This window comes from Mugil cephalus, chromosome 20 (assembly GCF_022458985.1).
Source record: "Mugil cephalus isolate CIBA_MC_2020 chromosome 20, CIBA_Mcephalus_1.1, whole genome shotgun sequence".
In the NCBI taxonomy this organism is placed as follows: Eukaryota; Metazoa; Chordata; class Actinopteri; order Mugiliformes; family Mugilidae; genus Mugil; species Mugil cephalus.
In genome coordinates this window covers 17669358-17687309 of record NC_061789.1, presented here as the reverse complement: position 1 = coordinate 17687309, position 17952 = coordinate 17669358, and the positions used below count along the sequence as shown (strand labels likewise).

The window sequence follows — 17952 nt, the reverse complement described above, 5'->3', positions numbered from 1 at the left end:
ATACACCTATGGAACGGAAATTACAGAGTGCTTATTTAAGAGACAGATCCGGCCTACATCTCCAAAACATCTGCGCCTCACGGACGCCCAGCTCCTCTGCGCCGCTGACACACACCCCCGAAGCGAAGCATTTTTACGGTGGATTATGTTGATTCCGGTTTAAACGCACACGCGGACACACAGTGTCGCACACAGGGGATTAAACAAGTGGTGCGTCACTCCAATCACTTTCATAGTTATTACTGTCGGAGAATGTGGGAGAATCAGATCCGACTGAAGTACAGCGACAAACTCTGCTGATTCCTGGACGAGTCTGACTGCATTTTAAGCAACTGTTTGGCTGTTCTCTGTATATAAAGTACGTACATATTCGAGATAGTGATTATCTTTCGCAAGTGCTAGGGAAGATTTTCATAGAAATTGCTCACAGTCCCTGAGACAGAGCCTATATGGACCTATATGGGTTCAGCTGTCTTTTCACCCCCAGTATCAGGGCTTCAGCTGGGGCTGCATGACCCCGGTCAGATAATGGGACTTTCACATCATGAAGGACGGCAGCAATAAAAAAGGTCAAAAGACAATTGGTTGCATGATGGCAGGGATCAGGAGGATCACAAGCTGTAACAGCACCAAAAGCATTTAGACGATAAATGTATGAAACACAGAAACTACAGAACTTAAAAAATAAATAAATAAATAAATAAAACAATGTCTGGATCCATATCGAAAATAACTGTTGTTATTTTGCAGGAATAATATTTGATTCAATGATAGCAAGTTAAGTCTCAGTACAAAATTTTAAATTTACCGCTGGTAAATAATAAATAAATGCTGTATGCGCTTACCTAATTTTTTCCCCAAACTAAAAGGCCGCTTCATCCTTCAAATGCACGTCACTCGGCATGTACGTGAACACATCACAGTTCAAGGTAGTTCAGTATGTTCAGCAGAAATTGAACACATTCTAAATCATGTCCAGCATTCAGCAGTGCTTCTGTCATGTACAGCCACTGAGAAGAACATTCACTCTGTTGCTAAGGGGTTCAGTAGCGTAACAAAACCAGACCATGCACAGAAGGTTAATAGCTCAGTGGCCTATTGTTCATTTCTGTAGCTTTAATTGTTTGACAACCAGTCCCTCCGTGGGCAATCGGTTCATTTCGATAACTGCTTGTCAAAGCTTTGCTTGTACGGGTACTCTAGGTGCATTCTTTTTAAGTTACAATCAATGCGGATTACTTTACTTTACTCCTATTTTATTTCATTCCTCAACATGGGCAGCAACATCTGTTTCATAAACGTGTCAGATTCACAGCCTTATTATGGACAGTCTGCCGGTATATTTCCCCCCTTTAGCAGCGGCGTCTAACAAACTCGCCCCATCACACGCACCACAGGCTACAGAGCTGATGTGAGTGAGGACTTGCCTCGTTCAGAAAAGGAAGGAAGTAATAAATTTAAAAAAAAAGGCGAGAAGAGTGGCAGTAGGCGGAGCGTCTGACATTTCTTGTCCTTGAGTGAGTAAATAATAGTGATGTCACATCTAATTTTCTGAGTGCTGAAGACTGAAGGGCAGACTCCTCCCACACTGTCCATTTCTTAAAATAAAAGAATAAATAAAAATCAAGGGGCTTAGCAGTGTTGCCAGATACACGATAATCATCGGATCTATACAATAGTTTGAGGGCTTATAAAAGGGAAAATACATGATAGTTTGCCATTTGACTAGTAATGAATAAATAAGAAAATAAATACACAGGGTAAAGGATCAATGGAAAAATATCTAGCATCAACTCTAACAACAGTCACTGGATTAAACCAATCCACTCCTTACATCAAATAAAACAACTACATCCTCTGAGCCTGCAGCTCCAAGATAAAATGTTTTCTGTCAAACAGAAACGGTCTCCTTTCAACGCACAGAGACTACACCGAGCGTAGAGCGTCAACAGCAATCAGCGACTGGGAAAAGATGAAACTCGGCTCGTACTTTTGTCAGTATTCAAACCCAATCAAAGCAAACAAAAACTACTTCCCGCCGCATGAATGCAGACTTTTGACTTCATCAGCCCAAATGAAACGCAGCACTGATGAAGTAGATGAGCAGCACGTCGACATCACGTTAAATTACTCTTACAGCTCTCTGAAAAGTGTTGGTGTAACATCAGGCCACTCTCTGAGTTGGACATAACATGAGTGAAAGCAAAGAGCAGCCCCTCCCTGTTGTGTTTGTTTTTTTGCTGGAGGTGGAGGGGAAAGGCCTCCGATGGTCAGCCATGCATGCAAGGATGGTCTGTTGTAATTTAAAGGCTCACTTGTTTAATAAGCTAGGTCTTAATTGGTTCACACCGCCTGTACTCAGAAAGACTGAGGAGAAGGGAGAAACAGACACGGATAAAAAGAAAAGGAAAGAAATCTCAAAGCACAAGGTAGGGAGAATTTTAACAAGGAGATTTAAAAATGTGCAGAAGGGCTTCAAGATCCATATTGCATTTTCACTATGAGCTAGTGAGAGAATAAAGACATCACGCATTAAGACTGACAGTGCCATCCAATTAGTCCTTATGCACCTCTGGCCATGTACCTGGACACTCTATACACACTAACCCTGCCTATCCAAAGACTGAGAATATCAGTCTGCATTTCTGTTCAGGGAAACAGTTCCCATAAATCTCTCTGGGTCTCTGTAGGAACAATTCACTGTGACCAACTTGCTTCAGTACAATATCAGCAGAAACAATCTGGCATTTCCTGAGCAAACATTTCTATGTGCGGAGGGCACAAATAGATCAACCAACTAATCCAACAGACTGATACTTGGTATTTTAGTTATAAGAGTAATTCTGAGGTAAAAGCAGCACTGTCAGGCTCTGGGTGGGAGTCCAGAGGGTGTGGATCCTGTTACTGTAATAGAAACTCTCTGCTCACTTCCTTCCTATTTAACCAGAAATCACTATCCTAATTACAGTTTTAGTTAGCACTCAACACAGCAATTAGACCAAATTAATATCAGTGGTGTTATACGGAGAGAAAGAAAGAGAATGAAAATTCACAAAAAAAGCAACAATGTTGCTGATGTTTGAGGTGAAATGTACCGGACATGCAAATGATCACACACGCACACAGGTCGAGCTCCCAGGAGACACGCTGGTGAAAAGTGTTTTTCGTTCGGGCTCTTGTCTGGATGATGTATACTCCCTTTGAAGACCCAAACATGACCCCCATTGTTCATGTTCATATATATATTATAACATAGAGGATCCAGCATAGTCAGAGTCCAGCCAGGCAAATGGCTTAGTTGGCATTGCCTTCAGTTTCAGCTGTGCTTTGCATTTATTTCTAATAATCAACTTTTTAGCATGCTGACAGAGAATAACATGGAAACATCCTACCTTCTAAACACGTTAGAATATTTAAGATACTACAAGTACACCAAGACAACATATACCAGAGTAGCTGGCAAGCCTGCCAACTCTTATTTAGGGATCATTCCTTTTGCTGAAAACCTCTGCAGTATGTGAAGGAACAAGGTGTGACAGGTGGGTTGGTAATCATCATTTAAGCGGTTGAAATGTTTCAGCAGTGAATCTGACCCTGGAATCCAACCCGAAAACACAGCTGCAACTTCCATTTTAACTGTGTTCACTGTAGCGCACACATTTATTTGGTGCAACTGAAAACTCACAGTGATCTTTACGATTACTATTCTGGATGTGTCCGTGAGACAGCAATGTTCTTCCTCATTTCCATAATCCTGCAGATAGAGAGAGTGACAGGTAACATCCCTGAGCCGAATATTTAAGTTTCCTCACTGAATACTGTAGCAGCAGCAGCTTCTGATAATCACGCAGTGAGTGTGCTGAATGGAACTTCACCTACAGCTGGTGGGTTGACAGCACTTTACTCAGAGCGTGGAGGCTGCCAGTTTTGGGGTAATTATAACATCAAATACATTTTTTGCAATCTTTTGACTTATTCATTACAATCCATCATCCCCGATCGTCTCCAACACATCCACCAAACAGTAGCAGCCGCAGTCACTGCAACAATCTCAGTTCGCCTCTCTTCAGGCCCTCCCTCGACATGAAAGCGCACAGCAATCGAACAGACCAAGATACTAATGAACAGATAACGTTGCTTTCAACGCACAGCCTTGCGCTGGTGAGCACTTTACAGCATAATCTAGAAAACAATCAAGTGAGCAAGAGATAGACAAGGCGGGACGAGGCAAGGCAGAGGAAAGAATGACCCCTCAGAAGTGCTGAAATAGCACAGCAGCCTGAATGATAGGACGGCGAGTGCACAACAAAAAGGAGGATGAGAGGAATGGAGGGAAGTAGTTCTCTAGTTTATGTTCTCTTTGTTGTTCTATTTTCATGGAGAAAGCTCCCTGCATGATAATAGACTGCCTTCACAGAGGGGCACCCTTTCCCCCCATTTTGTTCATTGTGAATCCATCAGATGTACGCTCAGGGTACGCCTGTGTTTCTGTCTAATTGCCGTGCCCCTCCACCTCGCGCTCCTTTCCTTTCCTCGTCTCTTACTCGCTCCATCCTTGCGTCTGTCTCTGGGTGATGAGTCAGGGAGCAGCGAGGGGTCCAGCATATTTGCATCAGTACCTCGCCTCATTTCCTTTCGTAATGGGAGCGTGGCAGCAGACAGAATTGCGGACTGTGGGACAGGAGAGAAATAGATAGGTGGGTGGAGGGGTTGAGCAGGCAAGAGATGGATAGACAGATAGAGAAAGAGGGACGCTATAAAAAGAAAGACGGAGTGATGGAGTGTGCTCAAGTGGGCTGGTGGGCACTGGAGAACACATTAGCATTAACATAGCAAACAGCCAGTAATGCAAATGATGTGCGTTTCCATGAGTGAGTCATTTGTAACCTAAGTACGTTGATTAAAACAGAGGTAACGCTGATTCATTGTTACATGTGCTATGTGACTAGATCCACCTAGACAACCCCTTCTCCACCTCCTCCTCCTCTCCTCTGAGATGCTCAAGGGCTCACTGATTCATCCACTCTGCTATTACTGCAATGTTAGTCCTTATACATGTGTACTTGTGTGTGCAAGCATGTGTGTGCGAGTGAATGTTTTTTGCACTTTTTGGTGGTGGGCAGTCAAGCATTGCTCACTGCTTCACTCAGGTACAGGAGGAGAGGCCCACACATCATCCCTATGACACTGCACTTGCTTGCCAACATGAGCACCTCCACCTATCTAAGTCATTAGGCAGGCAGCCACCGATGCATTACCCAATATCAGATGGAGCATAACAAGCAGCTAGACCTTCAGAAAAAAAAAATAAAAATCACCATTAACAACAAAGCAATCCAAACCATCTGAAACAAAGCTAAATTTAGACTCCATAAAGACGTACACGGTGGCTAATGGGAGAGCTACAACAAAACACAAAAACACAAGCAATAGGTCCAAATCCCTGCCTGCTTCCACTCCCCATGGCCCCCCACTGTGGGACTCTATCATACAGCTGCAGGAGGTGATTTGGACCTGGAAGCATCCCTGTTTGCCATCCATCTGGTACTGCACTGCTGGGAATGCATTCAACGTGTGTGCGCCTCTGTTTGCAGAAGTGAGCAAATGTGTGCCAGACCCCTGGGCTGGCACCACTCTGTGCACAACCTAACGCTAGCATTATTGCTCCCCAGGGGAAATGGGGTCTGTGTCCCGGCACAGAGCAGGGTAGGGTACAAGCTACAGGGGGAGGGGTAACCCTGGAGGTTTTGACTTGGGGCAGCGGGGCTGTCAACCATGACTATTTTCACTCAGGCTAAGGCCTAGCTTGTCAGTTGGAGGAATGAAGGGAGGGAACTGTACACTTGCAAACAAACATCCATCACAGGCTTCTGCTTTGTCACTGCACAGGACAAACACAAATATGTTCTTTTCCAACAGCCAGTGCAGCACCCTGTGGGGCTGAAAACTGCCATCTTTTAGGTTGGGGACATTTGTCGGATTTCGGTTTGATTAATTTGATCTTGGGTGGTTTTATTGAAAATGATGCAGAATGTTCCCAATTCCAATGAAGTGACAATCTAAGAGGGTCAGTGTGCTTGAAGTGGTTCTCTGATGGGGAGAACATTTAAGTGTCTTTTTAAAATGGATTCCTACTTTCCAAAGCACCCTATATGCTCTTATCGGGCCATTTGAATTTCTCTTGAGTTCTTGCCTTTCAGCAGTCCCAATGCAACCACAGGACGGTAGAAAATTAGATAATGCATCTCAAGGGGGTTTACACCATTTCAATGGCAAATGGAAAATAATGTACCAAAATAATTCTGTCCCTTCTTTCCTTCTCTTGTTGTGCAAAAATATAAACGCCTCCTAATACCAGCCCTGGAGCTTCTACAATGACACAGTCTGACAGGCCGTCAAAACCAGAATGCGACAGGCACGTACATCAACGTCATCATGTAAATTGGCGGGTCGACGTGGTCGATTGCCGGGTTGTTCCACCCCATTTGACCGGTCGACCCAGGACCCAGATACGTTTATCCAGTCAAAGCCATACTTGTCCTTAGACACTAAGGCCAAGTTCACACACAGCACAACAATCTTTTTTTTCTCCAGTTTTCCTTGACCTTGTTTCGGTTTCCTCCATAAACATCTGTCCATTGCAAAACTGCATCTAGTTGTAGAAAAGGCTGTAGTACATACTCCAGGCCAATGCGTGGCGCTGTTCCTGCTTCAAAACTCAGTCCAGATTACAATCCTTAATTTTTTTAGCTCATCATAGTGGTGAAGGAACAGTATATATTGCACTAGCCACCCAACAAGGGTCAATATGTGATGTGTCAATATGTCATCACAAGGTAGTGGTCCACCACTGATGTCATTGTTGTTGTTATGAGACATTGGGGGCTAGCGGGGCACGGCAGTGACATCATCGTGTACGTATTCAGGAGTGAAACCGCACAGGTCCCGTATTAATCTTTTTTCACCTTGGGACCTGAATTCAAAAAGGTGCCAGTCACCGGAAAATCAAGATCCGTCAGCAGAAACGATTTCACCCAAAAATCTCACACAGGAGTCTCACCACCAGTAGACATTTTGTGTAATATCCCTCGTTTCTCACCATGATTAGTGAGATGATCTTGAAGTATAAATGAGGTAGACTTTAATACTCTGTAACCTAGCTAGTTCCTCAGAGGGATCTGACAGTCATTAGGTGAGAAACAAAAATGTGTTAATACCTGAAGTTGCACCCTAACTCCCTTTAGTGTTGTTGATGACAACTGTAGCAGCGCCATGCTAGTTCCCAGTGAAAACTATTATCTCCTCAGTCCTTATTTAATTGGGATTGACATTTAAATGAAGTAGTTAATGTGTGCCAAGGACAGAGTGTGTCGGGTTAACAATTAAAATGCTGCTTAATGGGGCATGTCAGAGCTAATTTGAGTGCATGTTGCGGGAGAAAGAATAGGCCATACTCTATTATTCAGAAACCAGAGCGAACCTGTGAAGTAGGCCAAGGTCAGACACTCCTTCGTTTCTAAGCTAGCTGCTCATCATCCAGGCACTTCAAAACCGCCCTGACTAAAATCATTAACATAAACATCAACCTGGGAGAAGGCTTTTAGCATACAAAAAGTGGCAATCCACAACGTTCTGTCATTTATGTAACACCTCTCTTGGCATGTTGAAAAGCCGAGGGCTAGCAGGTTTACATGCAAGCGGAGTGCATGTAAAGTGGCCTCAGGGCCCATTATTCCTCTCTTTTAAAGAAAGACTTTCCCTCAGTTTTCACTCAGTTTGTCTCTCTCGTATTAAGTTTTATATCCATGATGATGGGAAGCTGTTGCCTGATGGTACCATGCAAATTAGATCAGTTGAAAGATAGCAGAGTGGTCAAGAAAAAACAGCAAAAGCAAAAAAAAAACAAATACCAAAAAAACAGGAGGCACGGCAGTAATTGAAATAAGACGCTGCCCGGGTATACCTGTCTCAAAGGGGTATGTGTGGACAGGAGGGAAATAAGATGGAGCAGAGAGAGGGCCGTGCCAGAGGGAGGTGGAGGAGGAAGTTAAATACAGAAATACAGAGTTCCAATGTGTGTCCTTCTCAACGATCCTGTCCTTCTGCCTTCATCCCTCTGAAGGTTCCAGTGTACCTCTCTGTCCTGGGCCAGTGGGGGAACAAGGCTGTTCTCTGTGTTTTCGGTAGCTTGTGAGGGGGTCGGCCCCTCCGCCTGCAGCTTTTCAGGGTTTGCTTTTGGGAAGTCCAGGTACGAGGAGGGCTGTGTTCGTGTGCCACAGAAAAGTTTACCATGAAGGAGGAGTGCCTTGATAAATGCTGTGAAGTGGCCGCTGAGATGCAGCAGAGGCAATGACTGAGCGCACTGTTGAGAACCGCTAACAAATTCCATGCGCTCACTCATGTTTCCGTGCTGCTCTTTAGAGGGCTTTAAGCAAACTAAGAAAATGTGAAAAATACATAAAAATACTGGTAGCAGAGTTAATAGTCAAAGTATGATTCTAGTTTACTGTTTGCAGTTGTGTGTATTTTGGATGCATATTTTGTATGTGTGCATCAGCTGGAGTTGTGCAAATGTTCAGGATGTAACAAGATTATATAATTAACCAAGCACCTGTAACTCTGTTGCAACCTCACATTGCATTTACTATATTTGGTTTGCGTGAATAAATGGCTCTTTTTTCCACACATACACAGACACACAGTGTTTTTTCTGCCACCATGAAGCTAGATGGCTAGACGCTTAGCTAGGCTAAAAGGAATGGCGCTCCTGATGCACGATATAACTATCTACCTAAAGGCCACTAACTGTCATGATATGTACACCAAAGTGGAAGCAGGAAGTGGCAGTTTTTAAGGAAAGTTATGCGCCGAACTAAGCTCTGCTGGGATCTGTCACGAGCGGCTAATCTGGAGGGATAGATAACCATGGTAGGCTGCGCCCCCAGTTTGCTGTGTTTACGCTCAGCTAATTTAATTGGCTTCTGTCTGTAGCCTTACACCAAACGAAAAGAAATAAGAATGATTTGCCCACCTAATGCTCCACCGAAATGTGTATTTTCTAAGATGTTGTACCGCTACATTTCACAATTGAGCATTATGTCTTGTATTTTTTGTATCCGTTTGTGATAAATTGGATAAATGAATGAGCAGGTTAATACTGAACACACAGACAGAGGTTTTCCTGATCTCTGATTTGTCAGAGATCTGTCCTCTAATAGACCAGGCCTCTCTCAAAACCCAAGAAAGCTTTAATGAAGCCCTGCAGAGATCACCAGCTGCACATGGGAAATTTACATGCCGAGACTGACATGGACATTGGAGATGAAGAGTCTGCAGCTGGCCGTAGATAAAAACTCAACTACGGCTCATGTAATAGGTGTGCAAATTGCACATTTACTGTGTGAGGGTTAAAGAGAATGTGTGAGAGCTTGAGATGTAAGCCGAGGCCCCTCGTGTTCTCTTATTCAGACGAAGTCTCCTGTATTTTCTCCCTCTTACGTTTTCCATCAAAAAATATTAGCATTAGAGTCCACTGTATTCTCTCCTAGTGCAGCAAGAGTATCCTGCTATTGATTTCCTTCAGACAATTTGGCTTTGGAAAAGGAGAGTACCTTGTGTTGATTCTTGCCTTGCTTCTTAGATGAAAGTTACTGAGGCGTTACCGGGCTCTTGCCTCATAACACCCTGTTCACTCCTCTGAAAGAATTAGGGCCCTACGATACCTCTGAGCCTTCTGCAGCACTGTGTGTGTCAGTTTCTGTCAGTAATAGAAGGAGAGAAGGAAACCCTTGCACTTTGAGTGTAATGAGTGTCGTCACAAAAAAAAATAAAATGTTTGTGTAGTTTCTACAGATGTTGCACACAATGTATAGTTCTGCAAAAACATCTCCAGCACACTGTGAGACAAATTTGGCCAAACGTTGAGAAGAAATAGGCTCCGTCGCTGCTTGAGGGTGTCTTCTAATGCAATTCTGTTGGGTTTTCCTCTCTTCTCTAGCTTTGAACTAAGTTGGCTCTGTGTGGCTCCCCAACAAAGCAGGTGCATTCATCCCTCCACTCTCTTTCTCTTTTGCCGTGCCCACTCTCTCACAGCAGTGTCGTTACGATTGTTAACCCAACCTCAGCAGCCCCCGTTTTGTCAGCAGAAAAGCTCCCAGGAGCAGAGCGCTGAAAGATGCCCCTTCTTCTCTTTAGTGAGGGGAAAAAAATATATGGTTCAATTATAGGATCTGTCCGGCCAGCGTGGGTCTGTGATGGCCTGAACTGAGCTATGGGGGAGACGAGTGTCGAGCTGTAACTTATGTGGCGCAAATGGAGCTCTTCCTTCTTTTGAGCCTTGATTCACTCAACAACAAGCGTTGTTTAAAACACAGACTGGGGAACATTGGTATAAGAAACAGCGTTCGCATTTGACTGTGAAATATGTGCAATGAATCATTGAGAAGTCTTTTTTTTTTTTAACTTTACCAGTCAGATCAGGATGTGCCGGATGTACTGTAGAAGCAGTGTTTCCAAAAACAAACAAAAAAAAAAGAAAGAGGTAAGAAATGGAGACAGACACGGTGAATCAATGCAGTTAACAGAAGTGATTTAGCGGATCAGTGAGTCGATGTGTGCGTCAGCTGTGTGAGCTAAGAGCTGGTGTCTCGGCTGCTGCTGCTGCTGCTGCTGCTCTCTGGGCTAAGAGGCATTTTAAACCGGAGGAAGTGGAGTTAACGTGGGATCTTGAAGAGCACAGAGCTGGCCTCGCTTTCTTCATCCGCTCTCAGCCCACCAGTTCGACGCGCATGATGAGAGGCCTCAAGCGGAGTGCAAGCGCACGTCACCCACACACACACTCCTCAGCAAACATCCCGGCGACAAATGAGAAGATAGAGAGAGATACAGCAGGAAAAAGGTACACACGCGGATGATGCAAACCCGAACAGTGTGGAAGCATAGCATGGGACTGTAGGAAGAATAAATGCTCTCAGTTTCCTAGAGCTGCTAAGCCCACGCATTGTAAGAGGGTGTTAATCTGACTCGTCATTGAAGACTAGGCCATCAGATCGGTTTGCTGTACACCCTGGTTCATTGTGAGGAGACGGCAGAAGTGGATGAAAGAGGGCAGATGAATTATACAAGCCATTCTGAGTCAGCTGCTACGTCAATAGTGGCATCACAGGCCTGTCTTCAGCATCACCATCTTTATCAGGCTATCTGGGGTGACCTGCGCCACACCCATCAATATCCAGCCTCCTCCCGTCACAGCCGGCGTGGTTCAATAAGAAACAGAGTAAAACAAGAGCATGTGCCTCAGAGCCAGCCCTCCAGACGGCGGAGGTTACTGCGATCAGCATGGATTAGATGTCTTTCCAGCCTGATCAATGGGAGATGGAGGTTGGGGGCTGGTGGCTTGGTGGGGTGGAAGGAGCTTTGGTGCCACCTCCTGCGGGCTGTAATGACTCTGATAGCTGATATCTATAGCTGTTGGAGGCAGGAGGGGAGCTGTTTGCCGCGCGGGAGATAAAACAGAGGCTGCTCTCAAAGGACAGGCGCGTGAATGTGAGCCGAGCGCCGCGGAAAGTCAATCCGCAGAAACGCAGACTCATTCACACACGGTGTACGAAGGGAAAACGGCACAAAAAATACTGAGGTGTTAGTTAAAACGATTATTTATGGACGTATTGTTCCAGATGAAGATCGCTGCGGTGTGCAAAATGCAGTTGATTTGTGAGGCACAGTGTGAAGCTAGTTGTGTTCAAGTTCAAGACTAAGGTGACTGTGTGAGGAAAATCAAACATCCACTTCAAGACAGAGGTCTGAAGCAATTCTGCATAACAAAAATCTCTCTGAACTTGTTATGCATGTACTCCCAAACTACTTGAAAGTTATTTCACACCACAACATTTTTTATTTTTTTGCAATCCACACTAGATGCAAAACAGATACTACGATGGAACCAAAAGTCTCACAGACATAGAGCTTCACGTTCACCCCAAGCCTCCGACAGCTGAATGTTGAACAGGTGACATGTAGCAGTCTTACCTGATGACTGCAAGTGTTACATATTCATCATTTGCTGCTATTTCACATTTGGGTGACAACAGTGGCAGCAAAATGTGTTCACCCTGCTGTTGTGACTCAGGTCTTGGCATTTTCCATCAAAAACTCACGCCGTAGGTATTCAACAGGGGGTCCGCGACCCCTAGGGGGTCCGCGGAGATACTGTATCTCTTTAAATATATATTAACATGAATCCAACATATTTTAGTAAAGGGGTAAGGGGATCACTTAATATTGAATGCAAAATGATTATAATAATCATAATATATTTATGAATAGCACTAGCTGAGTTTAATATAGAACACATATAGTAGGTAGGGGGTCCATACTTAATCTCTCCATCCGTTTGGGGGTCCTTGACCGGAAAAATGTTCAAGACCCCTGCCTTTCACTGTTCAAACATGCTCAGCTTCTTCTCTTTGCTAGAAAAATGTAAGCTGAATTTTAAGGGTGAAATTGTGGTATGAAACAGAATATTACTGAAAAGCTCTGAGAGAGTTGGGTGATGCCAAAACTCAGCCTCAAAATAATCCCTCACAGCTAAATATTTTTACTTTAACTAATGCATTTCATTCACTCGGAGCAAGCAAAACTAAAACAGCTTGCGGTGAGAAGTGATGTCATCCCGCTGCAGCATTGCAGAAGTCTCAAAGCTTAGCACATGAAATGCCGACGTGAACACTGCTGTCATAATCCTGACAGTGGAAAGCCTGGAAAGGGACGAGGACAACACAAACTCTCCAGACTGGGGAACTAGTCACCTCCGTTATAAATAATCTTGACACGGAGAAAGCAAATGAGTAACACTCTCGCTTCTGTCAATATTGATTACCGTTACGCCTTGAGAAAGGCCATTAACCCGTGACAGTTTCGACAGAGCCCCACTGAAAGACGGTGGTTGTACTGGACCGCTACCAGGTGTGAGTACGCATGAATGACTGTATGTGAAGCAGGGTGTTGGGTAAAAAAAAAAAAAAAAGCCAAGCATGAACTCAAACCCACATAAATACATATAAAAAACAGTCAATACCAGATACCACATATAATATCTAGATATTCATGAAAGCTGTTTATAATAGCACCATCAAATGATTTCGCCACTGCCCTTCCTGAGCAGGTCAGTTGGACCCAAACAAGCAGCCTATTTAGCGTTTGTTGTTGTTGTGTGTGGAACGGTTGAGGAGGAGGTGTGTACCTGGCTGAAAACACTGAGCCAGTGTTCCACCCCGGAGAGCTGTCCTCCGCCAGCAGCTCGGCCCCATAAATGCACCACTGTGCACGGCGCACGTGTTTGCGTAGTAAGTGAAATGTGCCACGCTAACACTGGAGCCTCTGTCGGCACGAGTTGCCCTGTGCGCGCGTGCGGGCAGCGTCCGCGGCTCGCGGAGGCGAGACGGAGCCGCTCGTCGACGGGGACGATGATTTCACAACAAATCACAGATGATCACAGATGCCGAATGTGCCGCTGAAGAGGAACCTGCACTCTGGTGCTGCTGGGAGTGAAAAGCCCGAGTCCTCCTCCCACCTGCCGTTCCCTTTCCACTGAACTCTAACTTCTCACTGCCGGATCCATTCCGGTTTGGGCGCAGGGCTTAGAATGGAGGCTCAGACGTCATGAGAGGACATTAGGGGGAGATTATACAAAAACACAGACACAGAAAGTGAAACCAGGTCTCCCCAGTAACAGCAGTATCACCTCCCCGGCTCCCCACTGAGGAGCAGGCAGCCCCCGCTGAGTGTATCCTCAAGCTGATCACCTCTGGTCAGGCATGCCACTGAACCAGGCGGGGGCCTGAGGGACAGAGGGAGGGAGGGAGGGAGGGAGGGGAGGCAGCTCACAAGAGGAAAAGGACAGCCTGCCTGCCTGCCCGGGAGAGGCTCCATGCAGCTGTTGGAATCCCTGACCCCTAGCAAGTCCACCCCCACTCCGTCTCTGCCACCTCCAACCTCCCACAGTGCAGCAATCGAGGCCAGCCAAGGGCTCAGGAGTGGAAGGACATCACCGCTCCCTGGTTCCATCTGGGACAGAGCGACAGCATGCCTTTTCATGCCTTTTAATATAGATGCCGCCTTTCCATTGCACCTGTCAGGCAAAGACCCTGCACGGCTTGTTAGCCACGCCATCTTTCTACACCCAATCCCTGGAGTGTGACAAGGAAATTCATAATTTATCAATCTAGCATGTTAAAGCGTTTGTAATACAGCGTTTATCCAGCATTTTTAATTCATCCCAAGCCTGCCCCAAAGGACACATTTAAGAGCTATCTGTGACTTTAAAAATTAGCTGCAGCGAAATATACAGCACAGTTTTCAAGAAATCATGAAACTTTAATTTCAGAAAACGAGTCCGACGCACAAAAGCCACAACAAATGGGATCCGTGTTTGCCTCGCATTAGAAACCATCAGCCATGACACTGTTGAATGCGACAGTGCTACTCCGCTCTGCCATGACGGAACAGCGATGTCCTCCGGTGCCAAGCTACCCCGGGATAATTGAGAATTAGCTGTGTGTTTGTTCTGGCAAATGGAAGAGCCAGCAAGTATGTCGCAAATTTTAGCACAAAACTTTTCGGAGAATCCAACTGAAGGGCACTCTGATTGGGTTCAGAGCAGGATGAAACCAAGGGCAGCAATCACACAGAGACAGAACCAGAGAGGCCAACAGACATTCAAAAGTGTATAAATTCAGTCTTGGGCTGTGCAGTCTCCAGCTGTGTGCACTGCTCAACGCGAGCAGGCTGGTCACTGTTTCTCAGCGGGCGATCATACCGCAGATAACAGCAGAAAGGAGGAGGATCAAAAGAAGGTCAGAGCAAAATAGCCAGAGGCCAGATGAACAACACTTGAGCAAAATCAAAGAGGAAAATTACAAGGCAGAAGTGTGAGAGCAAGTGGACGACAGAAAAGATGCGAAATTCTAAAAGCAGGAGAAAGGATCCATCAGATGCACGCGGCAGTTAAAAGCGTTTGCATAAGACACCTTTCACATGCATACATTAACGAACAGTGGCTGCAACAGCGGACCTGCAGCACATTTAGAGCTGAGATACATACTGATGTCTGCGCATACACAGTGTTTGTGTATGAGCCGTATTCCACTCTGGTGTCCAAGCAAAGACGGCAACTCAGAGCCCCGGGTCAGAGGGTTATGTATATTAGGGCGCACACACTCAGCCTGTCAAAAGCAGTTTACTCTCACCTGCATCAAAGTATGTGAGATGCTTCTCACTCTTAGTTCACACACACACACACACACACACACACACACACACACACACACACACACACACACACAACACGCACACACACACACACACACACACACACTCTGTCTCTGTCTACGTTTATTTCAACACTCTTTTCCCTTTATTTGTTGATTTTTTCACTCAATTCCGTTTAAAGTCTTGCCTGATGCCTTCAATCACTTTTCCTCTCTCACCATCTTCTCCACAAATGAACACCAACAATCTCAAGCGAGTATATCCAAAATAGAAAAAACAAAACAAAAAACAAATTCGTTCTAAGTAGAGCCCTCAGATCCTTATAACCATGGACCATGGAGTCCCTTTAGAGCGGGGGTCTTCAACGTTTTTCAGGCTAAGGACCCCCAAAACTGACGGAGAGATTATGTACGGACCCCCTAACTACCTACTATATGTGTTCTACATTTACCTCAACCTAGTGCTGTTTATGAAGATACATTATTATCATTTTGCATTCAATGTTAAGCTATTCAGATAATGAACACTTCCGTCTTTTACCTGGTATAAACATGAGATTTCACATTGGGACTGAATAGGCTCTCTTTACATTTGTGGGGGGAAAATTAAAATATATATATATAAATGTCAAACCAACCAAAGATTTTGCAGTACCTCCGCGGACCTCCTAGGGGTCCCGGCCCCCATGTCGAAGACCCATGCTTTAAAGCCTTTTGTCAGGGGATGTCTTGCCGCTGGCTTCTGAGGTGGAAGTGAAATCTAGAATCCACTGTCACACTGACAGACTTCTAAGCGATACTTCTAATACTTAAAAAAGTCAGAAGTTGATACCTGCTGCAGTTTTTTTTTATTTTTACTTAATGGTTAGTTTGACATAAAGGCAAGAGAGGAAAAGATCAAAAGCTCTGACTTCTAACAAATGTTGAAACTGAGATGCTCCTCTGCTGTGCATGTTTGAAGGATGATGTACAGTAGGCACAATGTTAAATATTTCTCTGTTCTGTGAGCTAAATTATAATTCTCTTTCAGCCACCCATCACAGTACAGTCAAAAATGTCAAGATGTGTGTCTACCCTTCTGTAAGGGTCAAGTCAAACAGTAATGAAATAATTTAAAACCTTCTGCCACTGCTGATCTTTGATACTGACCTGATATTTAAACTTTATCATAAGTAAAAGAAAGAAATACTATGCATGCAGTACACCAAGAGTTATCCAACGGTGCATGTTTGAAGTACCATCCCAGCGAAAGTCATACTTCATGCTCTACAGGAGAATGTAAAACGCTGCTTTCATCTCTACTACTATCCTGTTTACTGGGAGATCACAACACTAAATAGGTTAAGGAAATGATAGGGTGCGTTTTCCATCTTCTAATTTGTGTTTACCATAAAGATGTAGTTGGCTTGACCCATCTACTCCAGTTTATGTTGCGCATGTCGACAATGACTGTAATTAGTGAACTGTATTCCTGAACCCAAACTATTACTGAATGGCTTGTGGGAAAACATGTGTATCATTACACACCATCTCCTGTTGCCGTCTCGTCTTGGTGAAAACAATGCCAAATCATCGCCTTGCAAAATGAAAAAAAAATGAAAAAAACAAACAAACAAAAACAACGACAACACAAGTGACTGCGAGAAACTTATTGCATGCTTTATCATAACAGTGGTATAGGCTGAGGCTTTCGTCAGGCAGGGCCGTTCAGCAGGACAGCTCTAAAAAGTCCCGTCCATAAATAAAAGATGTAGAAAGCAGCTGCACTTTAAATCAACCTTGTGATATTCCCCAAGATTTATCAGACCTCTTATTTGTTGCAACAACTACCGAGTACCCAGACATCAGCAGGGTAAGTGCCCTGAGACAGTTTCTCATGCTCCACAATGACACTGGACCAGGGCATCCAGGGAAGCTGAATACTTTTACCACAACTACCAATGCGAGCCTGCTGTATGAATGAACTTCTCTTTAAATAACATGACCCCTTAAACACTATCAAAAGAGATAAGTCTGATACTTTAATGAGTTGAAATTAATTCCTGTGTGTCTGAGACTGCATTAAAGTCTGAGTGAATAATTAATCTGTTATGATTTGACAAAATGTAACAGAAATATGCAGCGCAGAGCAAAAAGTGAACACAGAGAACTTATTGACAATTTCAGAGGAAAACACTATTAAGTCAGATCAGAGCGAGGATGAGGAATGAGGTGGGGTACGTGAGTGGAGGAAATATCATGAGTATCGACCCACGGATGAATGTATATCGGTAACATGGTTCATGTGTATTTGTTTCTTTGTTCAGAATTTTAAAACCATATCTAAACAACAACATGAAGCTCGAACTACCGCATACACTTTAAGACTTCTTCTCGCTTCCCTTTCCATCATTTCATAAGCTCGTCCGGTTATTTGTGGCTTTATATTTCTTAATGATTAATAAAACAGTAACAGAAAAATACATTTTAATAGGACAAGACAAGAGAGGAAAAGGAAAACCGGCGCTGCTGATGCGCAATTACGCATAAACTGCCTGTCTCCAAACCAAGGGACGCGTTAACAAGCGGGAATGCAAAACTTTAAAACACCACATATTTAATTTATTCAGCTCAGCCACAAACCAGCAATATCTCGCACCGGCAAATGTCAAGAATCAATTCAGGCAAATCAAAACTTTTTGTAAAG

The 17952-nt window shown here is 44.3% G+C and overlaps 1 protein-coding gene across 3 annotated transcripts in view; it reads right to left on the bottom strand.

Annotated features, from left to right (window-relative positions):
- Positions 1–17952, bottom strand: part of znf385c (zinc finger protein 385C) — a 120022-nt gene that overhangs the window by 88527 nt on the left and 13543 nt on the right. The gene's annotated exons all lie outside the window — the stretch shown is intronic.